General features: G+C 40.0%; 1 protein-coding gene across 3 annotated transcripts in view; it reads right to left on the reverse strand.

Annotated features, from left to right (window-relative positions):
- Positions 1 to 17,549, reverse strand: part of PCGF5 (polycomb group ring finger 5) — a 65,919-nt gene extending 48,370 nt beyond the window's left edge. The window contains exons 1-3 of one of the 3 annotated variants that reach the window (XM_048310630.1): positions 17,445 to 17,524; positions 10,307 to 10,471; positions 7,437 to 7,548 (exon numbers count right to left, since the gene is read on the reverse strand). The gene's annotated coding sequence lies outside the window, so the exon portion shown is untranslated. Of the gene's footprint in view, positions 1 to 7,436; positions 7,549 to 10,306; positions 10,472 to 17,444 lie in introns of all 3 variants that reach the window. The other 2 variants (XM_048310629.1, XM_048310632.1) reach the window with 2 other exon arrangements.
- Between the last annotated feature and the right edge of the window lie 3,854 nt (positions 17,550 to 21,403).

Here is a 21,403-nt window from a genome sequence, read left to right on the forward strand (position 1 = left end):
GGTCCCATTTACTGAAACACCTAACACTGTTTTTATTGGTATTTAATAAAACTGGCTAGATTACATTTAGAGCAAATATATCCAAATATATCCATTCAGCTAATACCTTCAGCTGCAGTGGAAACATACCCTTTTGAGAGCCCATCTGCTCTAAAAAGTCTCCAACATAAACTGTGTTAAGAAAAGGATGTGTTACTGAGCCTGTTTTACACAAAGACTAAAATATTTCTAGCTGTTTCCTAATAAATTTTTGATATCAGCCATGCAGGAAGAAATGACTGCCTAGGAATTAAACCTCCAACTCTCAAATTCCAATACAATGCATTAATCACAACATTAGTCTTCATCTGAATGTTAATTTGACATGCATTTAAACCAGACACCTAATCTCTGAGGTGAGAGATTTTATTTAAAAAAAATAGCCATACTGAACACTTAACCTACATTTTGCCTCATACTGCTATTGATACCAGCTCCTGAAAATAACCAAGATATTGGCAGATAGTTTTAGAACAGGATTGGTAAAAAATTAAGTCTCAAATTTTCAGCATATGGAGGCAAGTAAAACATTTTGCAAGATAAAATATTTGAAGATTAAAAGATGGATTCTTCAGAACTTCATGCCTTATATAGTATGTGTCTGTGTATTTATAGATACAAAATTTTATATGCTTGCAACTGAAACAGAACTTTGTGTTTTAACTGCATTTTTGAATTTGGTTTGAAGCAAGAGCAAATGATCACTTAAGATGACAAAGATTCAGACCCATCAACTCAACTTTCTTTTTCATATTATCAAACATCTCATGAACATGAATATTGCCGTTTACACAGCCTAATCCCACACAATAACATCATAAAACAAGTTATTTTTACGTCTCTATGATGTATTTAAATGTACTTTTACCTTTGCTGTCATGAAGAGATTGTTTGTTAATACACATCTAGTGCTGATATAGTATTTTACAGCTATACATTACTTATTAAAAAGGAAATAAAAATGCACAGTTACGCTCATTTACAAAGCAGCAGTTAATATTAATAATCACTGAAACAGAAATACTGTCTCATTTTATGTTTGTAATTAACTGAAAGTATTTTTGGTTGGAAATAGAAGAATGTTGTTACAGATTCACTCTGCAGTGAGGTTTAAATATAACATCTCCATCATTGCACTGTTTGCAGCATGGTTAGAAATGTGCTTGTAAACTACTCTCATTCCGCAAACACACAAGCACCACAATCTCCCAATAACAAGGGGTGAAGACATCAAATAAAAGATGCCACCAGTGTCCACAGTGCACTGATAACTGGGAGAACAAAGTGTCAATGCTTCTAACTCCTGTAATTCTTACGTGAGAAAATTGCAGTCATTATCTAATGCAAGTGTGCTGGAAGCCTGAGGACTATTCAGAACTGAAGTGGTCCTCTGCTCTACTGCTCTGTTGCACCTCTCAGTCCTAAAGACACAAAGATTGCATTATAGTCCCAAGGGTGTTTTGTTATGTTTGCTTAGGTTGTGATCACTGCACAGGCAGAAACTGCTCATTTGAGACTGCCAAATTTCTGTTCTTTTTTTCTTCCTCACACCTCCCAAACCCAGGATGGTTAGACACTCTAAGTACCTTCTATTCTGTCTAAACTACTTCCAGTACTTCATAAGCACTCAAGAGAACTCTCTGCTTCACAGTGGAGTCAGTGACTCACTTCACTAGCATGTGAGCAGAGATGAGGAAAGAATAAAGAATAAAGAATAAAATTTTCACACAATATTCAAACATTGTTATGTAAAGACAACTACTAGACTGCTTACATCCCTACAGACTCTGTGTCAACAAAAATAACAGCAACCTTTTTTCTCTCTATTCCCAAAACAGCACTGAGAGTAAACCTGCAAAACTCGGTAGATTCCAGCAAAAAATTCAGTTCCACCAGAGACTAATGCCAAATATGATGTTTCAGATCTCATTTCTCTAAAAAAGGAATGCATTATGTTAGACAGGAGTAGGCAGAAACATAAGACATTTAGTCAAAACATCCAAAAAAGGCTCCTGCACAAGAAAATTGATACTCTAGTTAGAGAAAGTTGAGAGTTATGTAATGCGTACAACTGTATAAGTCATCTGTTTGCTGCAGTAAAAGGAATGAAACAAAGTACTTACTGACCTAAATACAAACTTTTGTCCAAGACAAACATAAATTCTTATTTTTCAATTCTTTCAATTCTTGAGCAACTTCAGTGGGACACACAAATATGTACCTTGAATATATTTTTTGTGTGGATTTCCTTCTCAGTCTGAGTTAGAAATACTCATCTCCTGCACCATGTGACCTATGAAACCTGTTCAAAAGCACCAAGGTTATCTACAAAATACTGTGTTCTTCCTTCCTGAAAAATGTTTTGTTATTCAGATGCTCTCTATAGCTTTTTATAGCTTAAGTCTCAAATGCTTCCTAAATGATACTGGTAAATAACTGTACTGGGCCTGGCTAGGACAGAATTAACTTTTTTCCCAGCAGCTCACGTGATCTTTTAGTTACCTGACCAAAGCAATGCTGACAGCACACCAAGGTTCTACCTATTGCTGAACCGTGGCTCGCCAGCACCAAGGCCTTCTCTCTTTCTCACTCCCACCACAGTGAAGACTGCTGGGGTGCAATATGCTGGGAGAAGACACAACGGGGCAGATGATCTGAACTAACCAAGGAGATATTCCATGCCACGTAACACCACGCTCAGTCATAATAAGGAAAAACAGGGGCCTTAGGGATGTTAGCTGCCATTTCCGTGGAACTGGCTGTTCATCAGTCTGTCTGTGGGATGTGGGCAGTGATCACCTTTGCCCCACTTCTTTTCCTTCCTTTCTCTCGTCTTTTATCTATCCTTCAATTTATAAATTTTTAAACTTTTTTTTTACCTCAACCCCCAAATTTTCCTAGTTTTACTCTTCCCTCATCTCATAGGGGCTTGGGGTGAGTGAGTGAGCAATATGTGGTGCAATTTTGGGTGCCAGCCCACTGGGCTTAACCCACAAAACTAACATAATAAACAAAATTAGTGATTTCCCACCTTTCTGTTGTGCTGCCCGGTGATGTACGAGTAGGTGTTGGGGGTTTATGCACACTTGTGACTAAGCCTGTATTTGTGTCACAAGCAGATACATGCTGTCCCTTTCTCCATGGCCAGATACAGATGTGCACAGTATGACATGACCAACATGTCTGAGGGATGGAAAGAATGCAGGAGTGGGCTGGGTGCCAGATGAAGTACTTGCCAGCAGCATCCAGCTCAGTTTCTAGTTTGCCTATAGGTCAATTAGCATAATCAGAATAATTTTGTGTAACACTATACATTGATTGTGAGTTGTCAACATAAATGCCTTCATCACACTTGCCCCAAACTAAACACAAAAATTTTACCAAAACATGGCCAGGTACTGCACATGCTTCTCACCCCGGGGAGAGGATGTGTGAAAAGATTGTGACAGGTGTTAGGGATATTGTTTACTATGCTGCTGGAAGATGTTTCATTTATATGGTAATAAATACATTATAAGAAGCCATACAGATTTATGGCATAATCTCAGACAGATATTTATATCAAGTTATTAAATATTTTTAAAGACTGGGAATATACTAGATACAAATGATAGTATTTTTGTGTGTCATCCCACTGATATTTGTTACTTTTTACTGCTTTCATAGAAAGGTGCCATTTGTATTACTGAATATTCTTAATGTCCTCTCACTGAGCACTAAAATGCTGTATTACATCAAAAGTAAAAAAACCACTTAGCATTAGATTTTCATACATAAATTTTATGACTAAAATAGAAATCAAAATGTACAGGCTCTAAGTTAGAAGTCATTGCAAGCAATTTTCCCTATTGACTTTAAGGGGATTTGAACCTGTGGCTTTTGACTCTTAAAATAAACACTGCATCACTGTCACATATGAAAAATATTATGAATAGTGAAGAACTGCAGAACTTGTTTAATCTACTTCTTAGAGCAAACTGAGAATCTCCTAAAGGGGCTTAAAAATTACTGTACATCTGAAGCAAAGCTCTATCTTGCATACCACTGAAATACAGTACAAAGATGGCTTAAAGAATGTGGTTATTAACAGGGATATTTACTGATCATAACAAAGTATTTATTTTCTGTTAGTGGTACGAAAAAAAGTTGCCACAATGAAGAGAAAAAGCCTAACAGATAGGAATCCTGACTTCTTACGGTTCCTAAGCATATGTTAGTTCTATTTACACAACATACACCTCTGTGGAACTTTAGGGAAGCTGGGCATACACTTCCACACAATGTTTGTTTTTTCTAACCTTATTATTTTAAAAATAAATATGAGCCATTCAATCAAGTCTGACTTTCTTCTTTCTGAAAGAATTCTGGAAGGCTGATCTTGGACCATTCTGCACCTTAGCTAGTTTGTTTTTATTAATTGTTAAAACAACACATCTTTTCTAGGTTTATTTTTAAAGATCATAAAAATATAAATGGAGAAGGGTTTAATACAGAACAAACAGGGAACAGTATTTTTACAGAAAACTTAATGGGTAAGCAGATGTCTAACCTACTTTGAGACCAACATGTTATGCAAATACAGTACACAGCTCTCCCTTGTATCCCAGGGCTATCTTTTGCAAGACTAGCTCTTGCTTTACTTTCCACATACTTTTTGAATACTACCCATCGAAAAGGAAGATAAAAGAGCATTTAAAATTTAAATAGTCAGGTATTTTACAAGGGACTCTATCATGCCTTTATGAAGTGCTGACAAACCACACTAGATGTGCTGTAATTGAAAACATCTCATCTCACTAAGACCATCCTGCTGTCTTTTTGATATAGATGTCCCTCTATTCTGCTTTTTCTGAATTAGCAATCTGAATTCCAGAGAATTTCAGGTAATTGCACAAAGAACTCTCTGCTAGGAGACTGTGTGCAATTAAACTTCCAAAAGTTACAGCAAAGATTGACTGCACAACCTTTACTGTAATACATACCAAGTAAAAAAAGGCTACTAATCACCTGAGTTGTGTTAAAAAAAAACAAACCTCACCAACCTTAGGACTTACTTATACTAATTTTCTCCCAAAGTTCAACACATTATTTTGCTAAACCATCCTTCTTAATTTTCTATTGTAAAGAGTGATGTACAAAAATCATTAGTAGTTCCAGATATTAAAAAAATATTAAAAACCCTTAATAGCATCCTGAATTAGTCTGTTTTTTATTACCTCATTTGCTAAGATATAGTAATTTGATTTTCTTCTGGTCAGCAAGACTGAATAATACGGTTTTGAATACGACTTACTTTATCTCAAATGTTTTGATTTAGTTCGTGAAGATAATATCAAGAGATGGCTTGGTTACTGTCTGGAAGTGCCACCTTAGCTTTACTTTCACTAAGCTGTGCCCCCAACCATTCATGGTAAAGCATGTGTCCCAAGAACTCTATCATTCTTTTAGGTCTTCTATATACCCCTTTCAAGTTTTCTGCATCCCTCTTGATGTGCAATTGCCAGAATCAAGTTCAGAACGAGTGGTGATCACAGCATTAACAATCACTGAATCACTGTAATTCAATAACTGCTTGATATTCCCCTTGCCCATTCATCTAAGACTACCTTCATTCTTTTGTCTCCCCTTGACACTGGCAGCTGATTATACCATGACCCTTCAAAACTCCTTTAGAAGTCTGTGCTTTGTGAGGGAAGAATGAGGCACTCTGTAAATAGAACCTACAGATAGTTTCTACGTGGTGATTTCTCTTTTGCTATCTATCCTATTCTTCTATTTCATTATCTTAGATCTTAGATCTGGAATATGCACGTGGAAGTGTGTAAGACTTCTATTTGAACTCATCTAATGTCAGGGAGCTTAATTACATTTATATGGAATATATCAATTTTAGAATTACTCCCATGTGTTATTTTCTGCTGTTTCCCTCATGAACAACTGAACTCTGCAGACTTATTTCCGCAGTTTTAAGTGTGGAAGGTGTTGGTAGGACATGAATGCTTAGCCTCCCCCATATACATTGTTTTTCCTTCCATTTCCTTTATGATGTTCTTTTGATTCATAATTAAGCTGACTCTAGCCTAACATTTGAATCAAATGTTTGTTGTAGGGAAATCATGATTATATTACTGTAAGAAAAGGGCCAGATTATGTCTCCATTTCATTTTTACTGAAGCACTGGTCCTTATTCAAGGGTTTGTCATCTTGCTAAACTACTTTTGTCATGAGTTTCTCCTCTCCCTGCTCCCTGTTCTTTCTTCTGGCTACCCTGAACACAAAACTAACAAACTTCTGGTAGCAGCCCTTTACACCAGCTGATGTTGGCACTTAGAAACAGTGAGATCATGGCTTGAATTTCAGTTCAGTGGACACTGAACAGGTATTTTTATGTAAGAGCACCAAGGATATGGGCCTGGAAAACATACTTAGAGCCCTTCCAGTCTTCTGTCTTGCAATTAAAAAGAGAAGGGTTTTGAAAATGTACCAGAAAGTTCATCTACATAAGATTAAAAATAATCAAGCCATTTCTCTAGGATTAGGTGACTGATTCCAGTCAGTCAACTTGTAATGCATAGTTGTACCTGGTTTTGGCCTGATGAGTTTTTACATAGCAAAATTCTGGAAATAATTAAGAGTAAAAAAAATGCGTAATTTTAGTGCTACAGAAGTGAAAAAAGAGCAATTAAGGTTTTAAAAATTTAAATAAAATGTACTGTGTTTTAACCATCTGATTTTAAATGAAAGACCCTTTTTCTTCCTTTGTGCAAATTCACACATTTAAATTTAGAACTTCTGCAGTAAGTATAAAGGATTCAAATTGTGGGCCCACAATTAGCAGGAATGCTTGCTGGAGCCTTCAGTGGAAATAGAGTCAGAAATAGACCAAGGTATCTTCTAGGTGAATAATGATACAGCATTATTTAAATGTGTGCAATATTTCAACCTTTTCAGTGTTAAAAAAATGAATTGTCTTTTTATTTTATATTGTGGAGATTGAAGAATGCATCTTAAGTAGTATTTACAAATGGTTTTCCTTCCTTCATCTTAAGGAAGAAAAAAAATGATACTCAAAACATTTTTAACAGTGGCAAAAAATCTAGCAGTAGAAAGTTGACCTGACTTTGTGGCTAGTTTCCATACAAAAAAAAAAAATTTCTTACATATAAGACACTTATAAAAGGATAAAATGTATCTTAGTGGATACCATATACAACAGAGTAGGAGCTATGCCAGTCTGAATGCATTTAAACATAGTTTTTCTAGTAAAAAGTAATCTTTGCCTGGCCTGCACAGACTCAATGGAACTATTTTACATGCTATAATCTATGCTAAGCGAGATCTGTCTTCCAGAGCAGACAGTGACCTGAATTCCAAGGAAAATATTTAGAATTTCATACCAGAACTTGTAGTCTAGATTCTTCTTAACAATCCTTCTGCGATCTCTTTTCAGCATACACAGGTTTCTTCTTATTCCAAAATTTATCTTCTACTTGGAGTTTTGATCAGTTCCTTGTGTTTGTGAGATAAGCAGGAACATGCAAAGAAAAGAAAAAGAGACAATGAAAAAAATAGACCCCTGAATATGAAGCCTTGCTAACTCAGAAGTGTTGCAGAGAAAAGCACAAGCATGAGACCTAAAACACAAATGACTCTGAGCATGTGCTGACATAGACAGCAACTCCAGCCCCCACCCAAATGAAAATATTTAGCACCTACTTGCTTACAGGAATACAACTTTGAAGAAGACTCTTAGTCATTTAAGTCCAGTAATGTCTGGTGCAGGTAATTGCAATGCAGTTCACTCCTGCAGGGACACCCTAACTATGAAGGTACTTCAAACTGGTATCCTATGAAGATCTGATCTACTGCCTTTCCTCTAGAGAAGGAATACAGCCTAAATATCTCCTCCTGCATCTGTGCACGTTCCAAACAAATAAAAGCACAAGCTGCAAAAGAGTTTTTTGAGAAGTTTTTCCTACATTAGGAACACTCAAAGAAGTTCTGGAGCTCCTGGTCATATTACACTGATTAATTTTGGTACATAGTGAGACAAGAGCAGGAACTGCACAGTCAGCAGTTGGATTTCCATGCCCTGTTTAACTTAAATGGAATCACTGCTTTCCTTGTATTTGGTATAGGTCCAGAGACTGAGGCCTACAGAGCTGGTGACTTCCAAGGGAATGATGCTCATGGTAACAAGATAAAATGAGCAATAATGGAGCATCGGGTTTTTTTGTCACTATTTAAAATCTCTGCAGCCCACAAAATACTTAGAAAAAAGTGGTCAGAAAGAAGTGACTATAGTTTAGCTGTTCAATTAGCCTGTGAGATGCAATGTAACACTTCATGTAACACTGCTGTCCAGTATCTGAAGGAATGGTCACGATCATTAATGCCAACATTCTACCACTCTTACAGCAACACCACACTGAGCTGTCTGATCTACCCTAACCTACAAAGAGCTCCTGCAAAACAAACTTCTGAGGCTTCACTCAATACAGGATGCTCAGCAATGGTTCTGCTTTTCTTACCAGTAAGAAAGTACAGGAATCAACATTTAAATGTCAGTCACCACTTTCAAGAAATGTGAAGGTTTACTGCTGTGAACAATATAAATTTCACCTACTCCAAGAAGCAGGATCAACAACATCCCACTCACTGATGTGTAAGAGAAGGCTCTGCATTGTCCAGATTAAAGTATTGTGGGCTTCTTTCTATTGTTCTACATTCACACTAGTTCCCTAAACTCTGCCTTTCTTCATGCAAATTCCATAATCAGAACTCACCCATAGGATCACTATCACAGCTTCCTAAAGAACGCTTTCTTTGTTTTAATAAACTATTTTTAATGAATCTTGTTTGTTTTAATGACAAGAAAAGTTGCAAAACGTGTCTACTACTATTGGAGCAAGATGTGTCTATGTTGGAATCTGACTAGAAACCATATTCTTGCCAGGGTTCTGTTCAGGGTAACACCCTAATGGTGTTACCATGGCACTGAGCCACAGCTAATAAACTCTGTCTTTATATTACACTAAACATTAGCAGTTATCTTATTAGTTTCTTCAAGCTCAGGCAGCAGGAGCTTACATCTGCTTAAAAATGACATAGATGCACCTCAACACATAATGCCTTTAAGAAATAAAATAGCACCTTTGTACTTCCAAGCAGCACACCCAAGCACGTTATGGAAAAATATACCTGTATGACTAATGCCTCTCCCTGAACTCAATTTGTCCATTATATTCCTTTGTTTAAATATTCAACCTTTAGACAGAACCAATCTCTTATACATCTCCATGAAGCCAAACTCAACAGAATCCCATACCTAAATGGGGCCTGGCAAGGTTATTATAACTTCAGTAAAAATTACAGACTTCAAAAGAATTGCAGAAAAAATTCTGTGCCTTTGCATATGTGAACTGCAGTACTGGTTTTAATACTATGAATGTATATTTACTACCAAACAAATTAGTATAAAAGACAGTTATGATTTGTTTTAGTATTTTACTCCCAGGTGTTTGATATCACACACACTCATACCCACTCATTCCTGCAGCATTTCAGTGCTCCCCAAATAGTAATAAAAGAATCTTCTCCACAACATATTCAACAAGAAAACATGGGTAGCTGTAATTTTCAGATAGAGAAAGGGAGACACAGAAGTCTAGTTCCAAACTGTTTCAAGTATTTTTTAGTTCCATACACCTGATGCTCTAAGGTTCAGTTTTTCAGGACACTCAGGACTCAGTAAACACCTCCGTATCACACGATTTCAGTTGTACTGGTGATGTCAGAACAAGGGCAAACTTGGCTACATGTGTCCCACAACTGTTAGAAAATGAAAGGTAATCTGTGAACCCCTGACCTACATTACCTACCCAGCAAAAAATAGTAATTTAGTATCCAAGAAAGGCAGATACTAGTCCTCCAAGGCAGCATTCAACTTCCCTGAGCTGAGACTTTTGTCTCCCTGAAGCATTCCTCTGCGCCCATTCTACACTCTCCTGCAGGTGATAAGGGGGTGCTGGGGAGAAAGTCTTTTAAAAACAGAAGTGAGGAGCACTACAATGGATAAATTATGGTCACACCAACAACCTAAAACAAGAAATGCCCTAATATTTTGGCCCTTTGGCTATATAAGAACAGTTTAATTTTTAAACCTAACCATTCCCAAAATACAGGATTTCTACTGCTGAGTTACTATGGCTCCATGCAGTCTAAGTTGTCAACAGTTTGACTTCTGCACCTGTCAAATAGATTTTACCTGTATGAATAAACAGAATCAGTACCAAGCCAGAAAGCACTGAAGAGAGGTTCTTTGCTTGTTTTGTCTTCTGTTCAAGAAGGAACAATGAAAGGGAAAGTTCTACTCAAAGACTTGGCTGCAGATACTGTCTTTGGAAAATGTCACTGGCAAACTCTCACCAACCTAAGAACATATATAAACTTAGATTATTTTTTTCCAAAGGCTTATACTTAGATCAAACACTTATATTTTCATAAGAACAGGAAAAAATACATTCATAATACAAGGGCAATAATTAAATCAAATTTGAGGTCCTACCTTAATGAAAAGGTTACCAAAAACATGACAACTTCTCCCTAATCTTGTTCTCAGAATTATTTAATCACTGACAATTTTATAAGCAATTCAAGGCAAGATCTACGGTAACTTAACTAAAGTCAGTACAAGGAGTATTTGCAGTCACTCTGTCTACAGGCATATTCAATACTGGTATAAAGTCAAGCAGATAAACTGAAGCTTAAGTTACAGCAGTTTTCATCAGCTGAAGTTAATGTTCTAAATTATTTCTATTTTTATGGATTCCTCCTTTGATTCATGAGACTCAAGACACTTCCCTTGAAAACATACAGTAAAAATTACATGGTAAGTAGTATCATCACTTGTAGGAAATCTCAGTCACCACATTACCTGTCAGTGTTATCACATATTACCCACCACACTCCAAAAGATGGAAACTGAAAATCCCCAAGTCCAATGTTTGACAGATGTTTGCAAATGTTCTTTAAATACCAGAGATGCTTGAGAAATCTAGGTGTAAGACAGCTAGATGGGAGGAGTGGGGAGGGTTCTCTACTGCCAAGAAAGAAGTCAGATGCAGAGTTTGTACTCCGTAGTCCAGAACCACAGAACACCAAACTTGCTCCAGCAACTCTAGCCCATGTGACCCAAACACACTGCTAGTGCAGCAGCCTAGCAAGCATCCAAGAAAGGAAGAAAAAAGATCACCTTCAATAAATATTTAAGAACTGTTTTCTTCATGTATGCTGTTCTATTTATGCTATTCTGTCAATGTTACACACATATTAGCAAGACTTCCAGTGCCACAATGAATCCCCCACTTCTTAGCCCTGATCACCAAGTCAAATGTGGAAATGATGGTTCACAGATCTTCTGGATACCAAAAATAATAGACTTAACTGGAGATACTGTCTCTACCGCAAGGTGACACTCCAGCTAAAACCTTCTGGAGGTTCAGGTGGGAATGATCTGTTTTCCTTCTGCCCATGACAGAGCACTACCTCACAATCTCTTCTCATACTAATATCCCCTTTGTTTTACAGGTGATAACCACAATTTTCATCAAATTAGCTATTTAATCGCCATAATCGAAATAAGTTTACAGCAACACTTCCAAATTTGGCCTAAACCTATGGTTAGATGAACAGTGGAGCTGATCTGACAGACTAGTTGTACCAAAAAGAAGGGAAGCACCACTCTGGAGCTTGTTGATCCATCTCTAAGTCCATTTAATGCTCTGGAGCAGCAGAAAACGTTTTACTAGTTTCCTGGTGGTTTAGTTAAACCTAATTTATTTGGGGGTTTAACGCCAGGGCTCAGAGAGCATAAGCCATAGCAGCAGCACTTCCCTTGTTCTAAGCAGTGGCTGTAGATGTCTTCTGAAACTGCATCCCTAGTTCATTGTTTGCTGCTATTGTTCAAAACCTGAAGAAGGGCTCGTAGGCCCAATAGTTCGTGTGGTTTTCCTTTTTGTACTAGTTGATGTAGTAAGAGCTATTACACCTTGGGAAGACATGGTAAAGTAAAGCTCTTCTGTTACAAGTCTGTCACTGGTTTCATCCAGCTTCACAATAAATAAACTGAAAGAGCTTCTCTGCAATTAATGGTAATTTTGAATTGGAGGCTAACACCATATAAATTTACATTTTAAATATTCAGCAATGAATACACAAGAGTTACACATCAATAGTAGATTTTAAACACTAGCCTGTGTGAGGCACCAACTGTCACTGAGTACATTATTTCAAGTAAATCTATTTGCATTCTGTGGTTGCTATCCACACAAAAAAACCACCACTTGTACTTTTGGTAAATATGTATTTGGGATGAAAGCACAAAAATTTACTTTATCTATGATATATCAAAAGAGTTACGATGGAAAGCTGAAAAATATTGGTTTGATTAAGCAGCTCTTCAAAATCACTTTGTATGCAGGGAAATTCTACAGCCAGAATCAACCAAGAATACTTACTCAAAATATCATTTATATCATATAAAGGATCTTTTGTCTCTGCAGCTAGTACTGATGATTCTTCAAAAAAGTAAACAACAATTTTATAAAACCATGAAAGAAAGAAACATCTTTAACTCCATTCAATACACATATTGGCTATTTAAGAGATGATCTTTCATCTGAAAAAGGAACTGTGTTTTCATTACAAAATTAATCAAGAGTTTGGTTTCTTACATATTCCATTCTTCTTCTTGAGGAAGGAAATAAATATTATTACATTTGCCTTAATCAGTGGTGACACTTCTCTAAGAATCACTGAAGACTTTCATCTCAAGATCAACTACTTTTTTTGTGGTAGAGAGAGTTTCTCTCTCTGTCTGATCTAATTAATAGTAACCAGCCCTGAAATCTATCTTCAGAATATTTAAATTTTGGATTCCCTTACTTTAATGTGCTTTGTTTATACACAGAGATTTTAACAGATGTAACACAATGCCAAAAGCCAGAACGAATGACAAGGGGTTCCCCAAGAGCTTGTATTACAAAAACTAAGCTGCAAAAACAGGTGAGCAAACCAAGTGTGTAGGGTGGAGTTTGAAAGATGGGAATAACAAACTGGATGTGAGCAATTTTACAGCAATTATGAACTAGGACTCTCCCTGCTGGTATCAGATTGTACTTACAGACTGAGCTGTCAGAAAATAATTCTGTAACACTGCTATCAATATTGTGCATGTAATGAGAATCATAGCCATGAATCAGGAAAATACCACTGTTTACCATTTAGGTCTCATCACTATTTCTTGCTACATCTCCACTTGTGATGTTTTGTGTGGGAAGGGTTCTTTATGATAAGAAATACCGTGGAGTACAAAGCGGTTTTCCTCCTTGGGGAAGAACCTATACTGAAGCTGAGCAAAGGGGCCACCAAAGGCATGCCCTGTTTGCAGTGTGGATACCTGTTCTTCAGCACTCATTGCTCCATCTCCATGTGTGCCCCCTTTAAAACAATGAGTAAAAACTCAACTGCCAGTGAAGACTCGATGTGGGAAGGCAGTTCTTGAACCATTACAGACTGTGGCAACTTGAAGCTCTCTATGATGCACCAGTCAGTGTCTCAAGGAAGTGAAGATCCTCCCAATAACTGTTATACTCATCTTTAAACTCTTCTGAAAATTTTTCTTGTCTTTTCCTGGCCAGATCTTTTATGAAAATAAGATTATTATGGCAAATTAGCAGGCTACCTTCTTAATTCCAATCAAATCTCAGAACATACATAAACCCATGGCAAACAAAATTATTCCATTACAGGAAAGAAATGACCAATGCACAGCAGTAAATGAACAGTTTGGTTGGCTGTTAGGAAAGCTACTGAGATATGCATGAATTCCATTACTAATAATTGGATAAATAGTTTTAGTCAAAGTTATTTGTTTCACATATAAGAACTAATAGTGACAGCTGTAGAGACCATAGTGCTCCCTTAACTCTACATATCTTTCATTCCAAAAGTGGCCCACACTTGACAGTGAGCAACTTTTATTTTATAAGCAATAATCAAGATAGAGACAACAACACTGCTATTTCCCATGGACACACATTCCGTGAGATAGACACGGTCTTGTCACAGCCTGATGGAACTGGCTGCCAGTGCTACACCTGCTCTGCTCATTATGGGCTTCCATCTCAAAGCCTGTCAAGCTGTTACTTTTCATGGCACTACATCTACTGGAAAAACTTAAAGATAAAACCACAGTAATCAGGAAAATAAGCTTCACTGTAAGAAACGTCTAAGGCACTCCCTGCCATCATTCAAATCAGATAGCTACAACAGTAAGTGATATAGAATCAACTTTGTTTCTCGATACTTTAAATATTGAGGCTAGTACTAGAAATAAAACTTCTTCCCAGACAACTACAAAAAAATGTTTTTTAACTGAGGATTTGGGGAACAAACAAGCCCAAGCTAAGGTGTACCTGGTGCAAAGTTTTCAATAGTCAAAGAAATGATTCCCCTTTTCAACACCAGCAGTATGTCTTTCTATAGGAAAAGTTCAAAACTTTGCTCAGGACTATTGCACTTGCCTAAAAAGGGTCTTTAAAGCCAAAATTGCAAAAAGGAACTAATCATTTGGGTCAGGGTTTTTTTCCACACTGGGATGTTCTAATTGATAGCTGGAAGAACACATGAAGATGCTGTTGGCACCAGTCTTTCAAAGCACAGAAAGATAATAACTTAGTACCCTTTTTTTTTTATAAAAGGCACTGTAAAATTTGATATATACATATATCAATTGGTCATGCTAAGAACAAATCCTATGTATCCCCAACATAGCAAAAATCAAGATACAAAGTTCAGACACTTCACTTTTAGCTGCACTGTCCTCCACTTTTCTCAAAGTTCTTCTGTGCATCCTGCAGTAATTTGCTTATCAGTCCTAAAAGTGAAGCTGCACAGGAGCAACTTTAAACCAATACGTTTTATCTCACTTTATTTTGCATATTCTGCAGGCGTCGAAGTGAAACCTAGAATTTTTCATTTCCACTCTGAATCCTAGAGTGTTCATAGAGCAGGGAAAACCAGCTAGAGCAGAGTTGTGAGTCCACTTTCAGTATTATTTCCTTTACTGCTTTCAGCTGAGGTCTGAGCACATAGAATGCCACACGCACAGTGTTTTTATCTTCTCTGTAAGGAAATTCAATAAAAAGGATGAATGCTATTTGATTGTTGAAGGAAATGTGCAAATAAACCAGTTTTTTTTTTCTGTTTGTTAACTTGACCACCCAGCATACCTAACAGATTCTCTATTACAGTGTTTTCACTGTCATGTGCAGTCTTAACTTGGCTAACTTCAGAATCTTCTGACAGGGAGATGTTAAAAGCCATGCAATGAACCCTGAAGTAATACCCTGAAGTTTTCCCACACTTAGCTGCTCCAATCCTCTAATTAATACTATGAGGTGCCAGTGCATAGTTCTAGTCAATCAAAAACGGTAACATATCCTTTTGCCCCAACAGTGACAAACACTCAAAGCAATCCTTTCCATTCCCATTTGGAGAATGACTAGAGGTACAAAACACAGGTAGTGAGATAAGGGTTGCCTCATGCCACAGGAAACAGAATAGTTTACTCTCAAGACATACAAAGACCTTCACATACTTTATACTGTAAAACCAGGTGGTTGTATGTGTAAAGCACTACCTCCCCACTAGAAACAGTGACTTTGTTTCTTGATGGTGGCAAGTATACCAAGAAAAAAAGAGAAAAATTAATCTTGTAAAATTCATAGTTCTGCCTCTGTACAGGAAGAGGAGAACATGTCCCATAAATGTGGAGGATGAAAAATCTGCTTTGGAAGCAAGTTGGAGTTGAAAGAAAACTATATATAGGATCCAGACTCAATCCCATTTAAAACAGCAACAGGCAAGAGAACCAGGAACAGAAGTCTATCTAGGTACAACTCCAATGTGTTTATTAAATCAACTGGCTTACCTTTCAAAAATACATATTTATATATTTTTTACTTCAACAGAGACTATTTTTGCTTAACAAAACCAAGCAAAACAAAACCCAGATTAAAAGCATCTGGGATCTGTCTCTGGCTTCAGGGTGTGGACATAGTGTGATACTATTTTGGGGGGTATTTTTGTTTAAATTTTATTTTAAATTAATTCACTTTGAATAACATAGTTACTTAATTCTTACCATTTACACTCCCCTTTAGATTATTTGGCTAAAATAATGGGTAACAAGTTGATAACTGAACGAGGTTACCATTTAACCACTGAGCCAGAAAAACTGCAATTGAATGTTGCAAAACTTTCACAGTTCACAAACCAGCAGCAGGAAACCTGCTGGGTTTCTGAGCATTGTCTATACTTCTGACATCCCATTGTGTGTCAGAAAATGACACCAACCTTTCACTATCTACGATACCACTATGCTCCCTCACAGTTGTATGCGTGTGTATGTGAGATGATTCACTTGCTTTTATTCCAGGGAACTGATGATTCATTCAATCGTCTCCAGATCATATTAACGTACTAAATATGCACATAAAAGAAGCAAAAATCGAGTTCTTAAACTTTTTTATGCTCAAACGTTTATTTTTTTTTTTCTCTTTGAGAGAGAATAGAAGCAATCAAACATAGGAGAGGAACCAGGACAGGTTACGTTTCTGCTCAAAGGCAAGGTTTGGGGAACACACCCAACCCACGTGTAAAGCCAGCAGCCGTATTCCAGCGGCGGACTGCGAGGGGAGGGGAGCTCCCGTCCCCTCCCGGCCGCTCCGGGCCGGGGCTGGTCCCTCTGCTCCGGTACCTGGAGCGGGCAAGGCGCGGCGGACCGGTGCGTTCCCCCCTCCGCCACACCGAGAGCTTGTGCCTCTCCTTCTCCGGTGACATCTTACATAATGAGGCGAGCTAATCACGCCGGAAGCGAGCCAAACCGCCACGGAGCATCAGCGGGGATAACTACCCGCGGGAGGAGATGCTCCGGACCGGCACCCGCTCCTCGCTCACTGCCCGCCCTGGCGCCTTGCTAGAAAAATCCTCGCCGGGGCGGCAGCGGCTCCCGTAGCAGCCGCCAGACGCGGAGCCCTCGCTCGTCCCCCGCCGCGCTGCGCGCCGTCCCCCCAGGAAGCCGCAAGCATCGCGAACGGCATCAGCCTCTCCCGAGCGCGTTCCGCGCTCCCAGCCCCGCCGGATCCAGCCCCGCCGCCCTGCCCGGCCGCCGCCGGCTCCCTCCTCAGCGCCGAATTGGAGGAGAAAGTTACTCGGCGGCGGCCCGGCGTCCGCCGCCGCGGCAGTTCAAGAGCAATGTCACGTTCAACAACTTGTTATGACACATGATCCCCCCCTCACACATCCGCACCTCGCCGCCGCCTGCCCGGCGGCCCCCTTACCTTCCCCTGCAGAGGCCACGGGCACCCGCGGGCGTGTGCGGGAGTGGGTGCGTGTGGCAGCGCGGGCGGCGCCGGCTGGGCGGGCGGGCGGGGGAGGGGAGGGCGGCGGAGCGGCGGGAACGCGCCTCGCCGGACTTGTCGGCGGGCGGGGGCGGCTGCGGGGCGGCGCGGGGAGAGGCGCGGAGGGGAGCGCGGGGGGCGGAGGAGTTCCCGGGGCTTGTTTACGCATTGCCGCCCGCCCGGTGCAGGCGCTGTACTCTCTGATTGGACACAAACTGGGGCACAGCCCAGCTCGGACGCTGCCGCCCCGGGGGCCCCCGGCGCCGCTCGGCCGCCGGTGGAGCCCCCGCCGGGCTCCAGGGCTCAGGGCCGCCGGTGCCCCGCGGGCTCCGCCAGCGCCCGCCGCCCGCCCACCCCCAGACGCTGCCCGGCCGCCGCCCCCGCGCATGCCCGGCGCGCCGGCGGGCCCAGGACGCGCATGCGCTCTGCGCGTGCCCGCTGAGGCGGCGGGGCCGGCGTGGAAACGCTGCCCGGTCGATGCCAGCGGGAGGCGGCCGGGGCGCTCAGCGTTGTCCGCCGGTCTCCGGCGGGGCGGGGGCGGAACCGGCGGAGCCGCCCCCGGAGGCGCTGGTTATGTAACCGGGGGATGTCTCTGGCGGCCCCGCGCCACCGCCCCTGTCAGCGGTAGCGCCCGCGGAGGAGGGGCTGCCCCTCGGTGCTCCTGTGGCTGCGTTTCCCTAGCAGGGAGGTGGATGTGCTCCCTCCGACCCAGGGATGGGCCCCCGCCGAGGAACGACCGCGGCCGCTGCCCTTTTCCGCCCCTCCCCGGACAGGTGCGGCCCCGTCCCGGGGCCAGTGGCGGGAAAGAGCACAACATAACCAGTCAGACCCTTCTTCTTGACACGCTCTTCGCGCATCGCATCCCGAAAACTTCACGCATCCCGAAAACTTGGAAGTTTCGGCAGTACGCGGTCACCGCGCGTCGGCGTGGAGCGAACAGCACCAGGCAGCGAGGGTTGCTGCGTGTGAGCAGCGGCTGCACAGAAATACCGCACTGTTCTCTGTGTAGGCAAAAGGCCATCGCAGCAATGGGTATTTTCTCCTTAGTTTATTTCTGCTGCGTTGGGTGTGACTCATATCTTATCCTTGGTAATTTCCATTGAAATAAACAGTTTTAACCAAGGATATAATGAGAACATAACGCACTAGTATGACATTACTCATGTACTCATTAATTCTAATTAAGCAGCTCCTTAATGTTCCTGTTACTCCCATCCCACAGTCAGCAATGACAATAAATGTAGTATCGAAATATATGCCATAAGAGCTCTTTGTAATAGGAATCCCCACGATGCACTCTCAGTACACACCATGGGAACTTCCCTGACTCATTTTCAGATGAGTAAGCCTCTCAATCAAGTTTTCCTGGCATTCGATGGTAGAGCACTGAACTTCCTCATGCTGATAACAGAGTGAATAGTCCCTGTAACCTGTTCTATTTTGCCTCTTGCACAAAGTTTGGGTTAAGGCCCCTGGCTAGAACCATTTCCTTGCAAGCCAGTAGAGTGGTTGGCCAGCAGTTAGGACTGCTGATGCTAACTTAGAGGTGAGCATTCACCTGCAAGTTAGTAGCTTTCATGACTTCAACTTTTATTCTTAGATGGAAAGTAGGAGTGCAGTTTTGAAAGATTAATTTTAATATATCCATGATGCTTTCCAAGCAGCATTGCATTTAAAAAAAAAAAAAAATCTAGAGAAGAGTTCTCTTGTGCCTGCTTAATTAGAACATTTCTGTTTTAGTCACTTCCTGGGAGGAATTACCAGGATATCTGAATTAAAGATGCTTTAATATCATCTGAATCAGGTCAGAGCACCACATTTATTTAGAATGCAGTGGACCCTGTCAGTAAGTAGATATTCTGAGGCTTGCTGGTCAGACTAGTGTCAATCTTGACTGTCAGGTCAGCTGTTGGTTATAACTGTGTTTTTGATAATGAGCCAGATTGGTTTTATCAGAGCAATGCATTTAACTCCACAGAGTTTATAGTCAATGGGTGTCACACAATGCACAGAATATTTTTAGACATTAAAAGAAACTTCAATGAAAAGAAACTAGACTGTCTGTACTTCAAACTATTGTATCAGGCTCACTGAAAACTGAGAGCTGGATCCTATCATTAAAAAGTTTGGGAGCTTTTCAAGGGTTTTGTATTGGGGGGTTTGGTAAGTAAAACTTGTGACTATAAGTCTTCATTTGAAAAAAAAAAAATCTGAGTCATGAAAGAGCAGTTCCAGAGAGGAACAGTGGTTGTGAGGTCTTTATCTGAAAAGAAAGGTCAGAAAGAAAACAAATTCCTTCCTGTACATCAAAGTACTTGAGAATGCATTGATTTTACTGGAACAACTGATGCTGACTCTAAAGTCACAAAAAAACCCCATACCAGAAGATAACATTATTCAAGGTATTGTTACAAGGTGGAAATATAGCTACCAGTGATGGTCTAGACATGGCAGGACAGACCTCAGAGCAGATTAACTTTCTTTACTAAGAGAGCAAGGAAGGCACGTTAAACCCCCAGTGTGAAACATGCTTCAGTACCGACAGTTCTCTCACCAAGTGTTCTGAGTCTACCTAAATGATGGATACAGATTTCCCTTTTCAAGGCTTTCTTCACAGCCAGGAGGGGCACGTATTTAAATATAAGTACATACATATGTAACTGTAAGTTTAGATGAAAGATGATCTTCTCACATGTTTTCTTGGCTCCTAGGAGACACCAAATAACAAGAAACTAATAATCGAAGCACAAGAGTTGGCACTACTCATTTTGTGTGTTGCAATTTAAAGGTCTAAAGATCTAAATCCACTAAGTGGCTGTGAAAACCTGAACTACAGATTCCAGTTTTATTTTATATCTTACGTGATACTGAATTTTTCGTGTAAACAGCTTTTGAAGTTTCACGGTAGGTTCTGCATACAGGAGAAAAAGGTTTGTCTGGTTCAAGACTCAGTTCTCTAATTATCTTTCTTTCACTTCCTCTGCTGATTTTATTTCTAGTAGAGTGAGAAGCCTTAAACTACTCCCTGAGCCTTTCTTCTTGATCCCAAGCTTTGTAAAATGTAGGTGGTTTCCTTGAGATGATGGCTTTTATAAGCTGTGAGTTAATTGTGATTAGAGCAACAGCCACATCTGGAACTCCTCTTCTGCTAAAGCATCCTTGGAGAACTGGCATGAAAGTTGTTCTCAACTGTAAAATATGTGATTGGGAAATATTTTTCAAAACTTAAAAATAAGCAAAATTAAATTGTTTAATTGGTTCTCAGCAGTTGCTACATGTAGGGTTGTGAGTTAACTTTCAATTCATTAGTAGATTTTGCCTGTCAAATAAGCTCACAAAATTTCCAGTGAAGGGCAAGCCATAACCTTTTGGTATATCAGGGATCTTTAGGGTCCTTGGCTTTCAATTTCTGACCTACTATACATAAGTCTCAGTGGGTGCCCTCCCTACCTCCTCAGAAATATTGCCAGGGTACATTTTTCCTTTTCCAAAGATTACATAGAAATTGAAAATCATGGCTTTAAAATATCTAGCATTAATTATGCAGCTTTCTCATGAGCTAGGACTTCTTGCCAGTGAGTGATAAATCCCTCTCTCCCTTTCATCCAGAATTTGACTACTTTAGCAGGGTACTAGAGCACTCTAAAACTACTTCCATTTGAAAAGAGAGTATTATCACTCCTAACTCCCTAATTAGAACCATGACACTATTTTAAATACTATTTTACACTATGATTTTTCATTCTGTTTAATTTGTGTTACTAATTAACTTGCTCCCCAAGCAAGGTTATCAATTGTTTACTGGTCAGGAAAAGGCACTCTTGGGTTTTACTGAGCACAGCTTAGTGTTACTATAATTGCAGAGTATGTCATACCAACAGTGAGCCTAAATTGTGAAT

Source organism: Corvus hawaiiensis, chromosome 8, assembly GCF_020740725.1.
Source record: "Corvus hawaiiensis isolate bCorHaw1 chromosome 8, bCorHaw1.pri.cur, whole genome shotgun sequence".
In the NCBI taxonomy this organism is placed as follows: domain Eukaryota; kingdom Metazoa; phylum Chordata; class Aves; order Passeriformes; family Corvidae; genus Corvus; species Corvus hawaiiensis.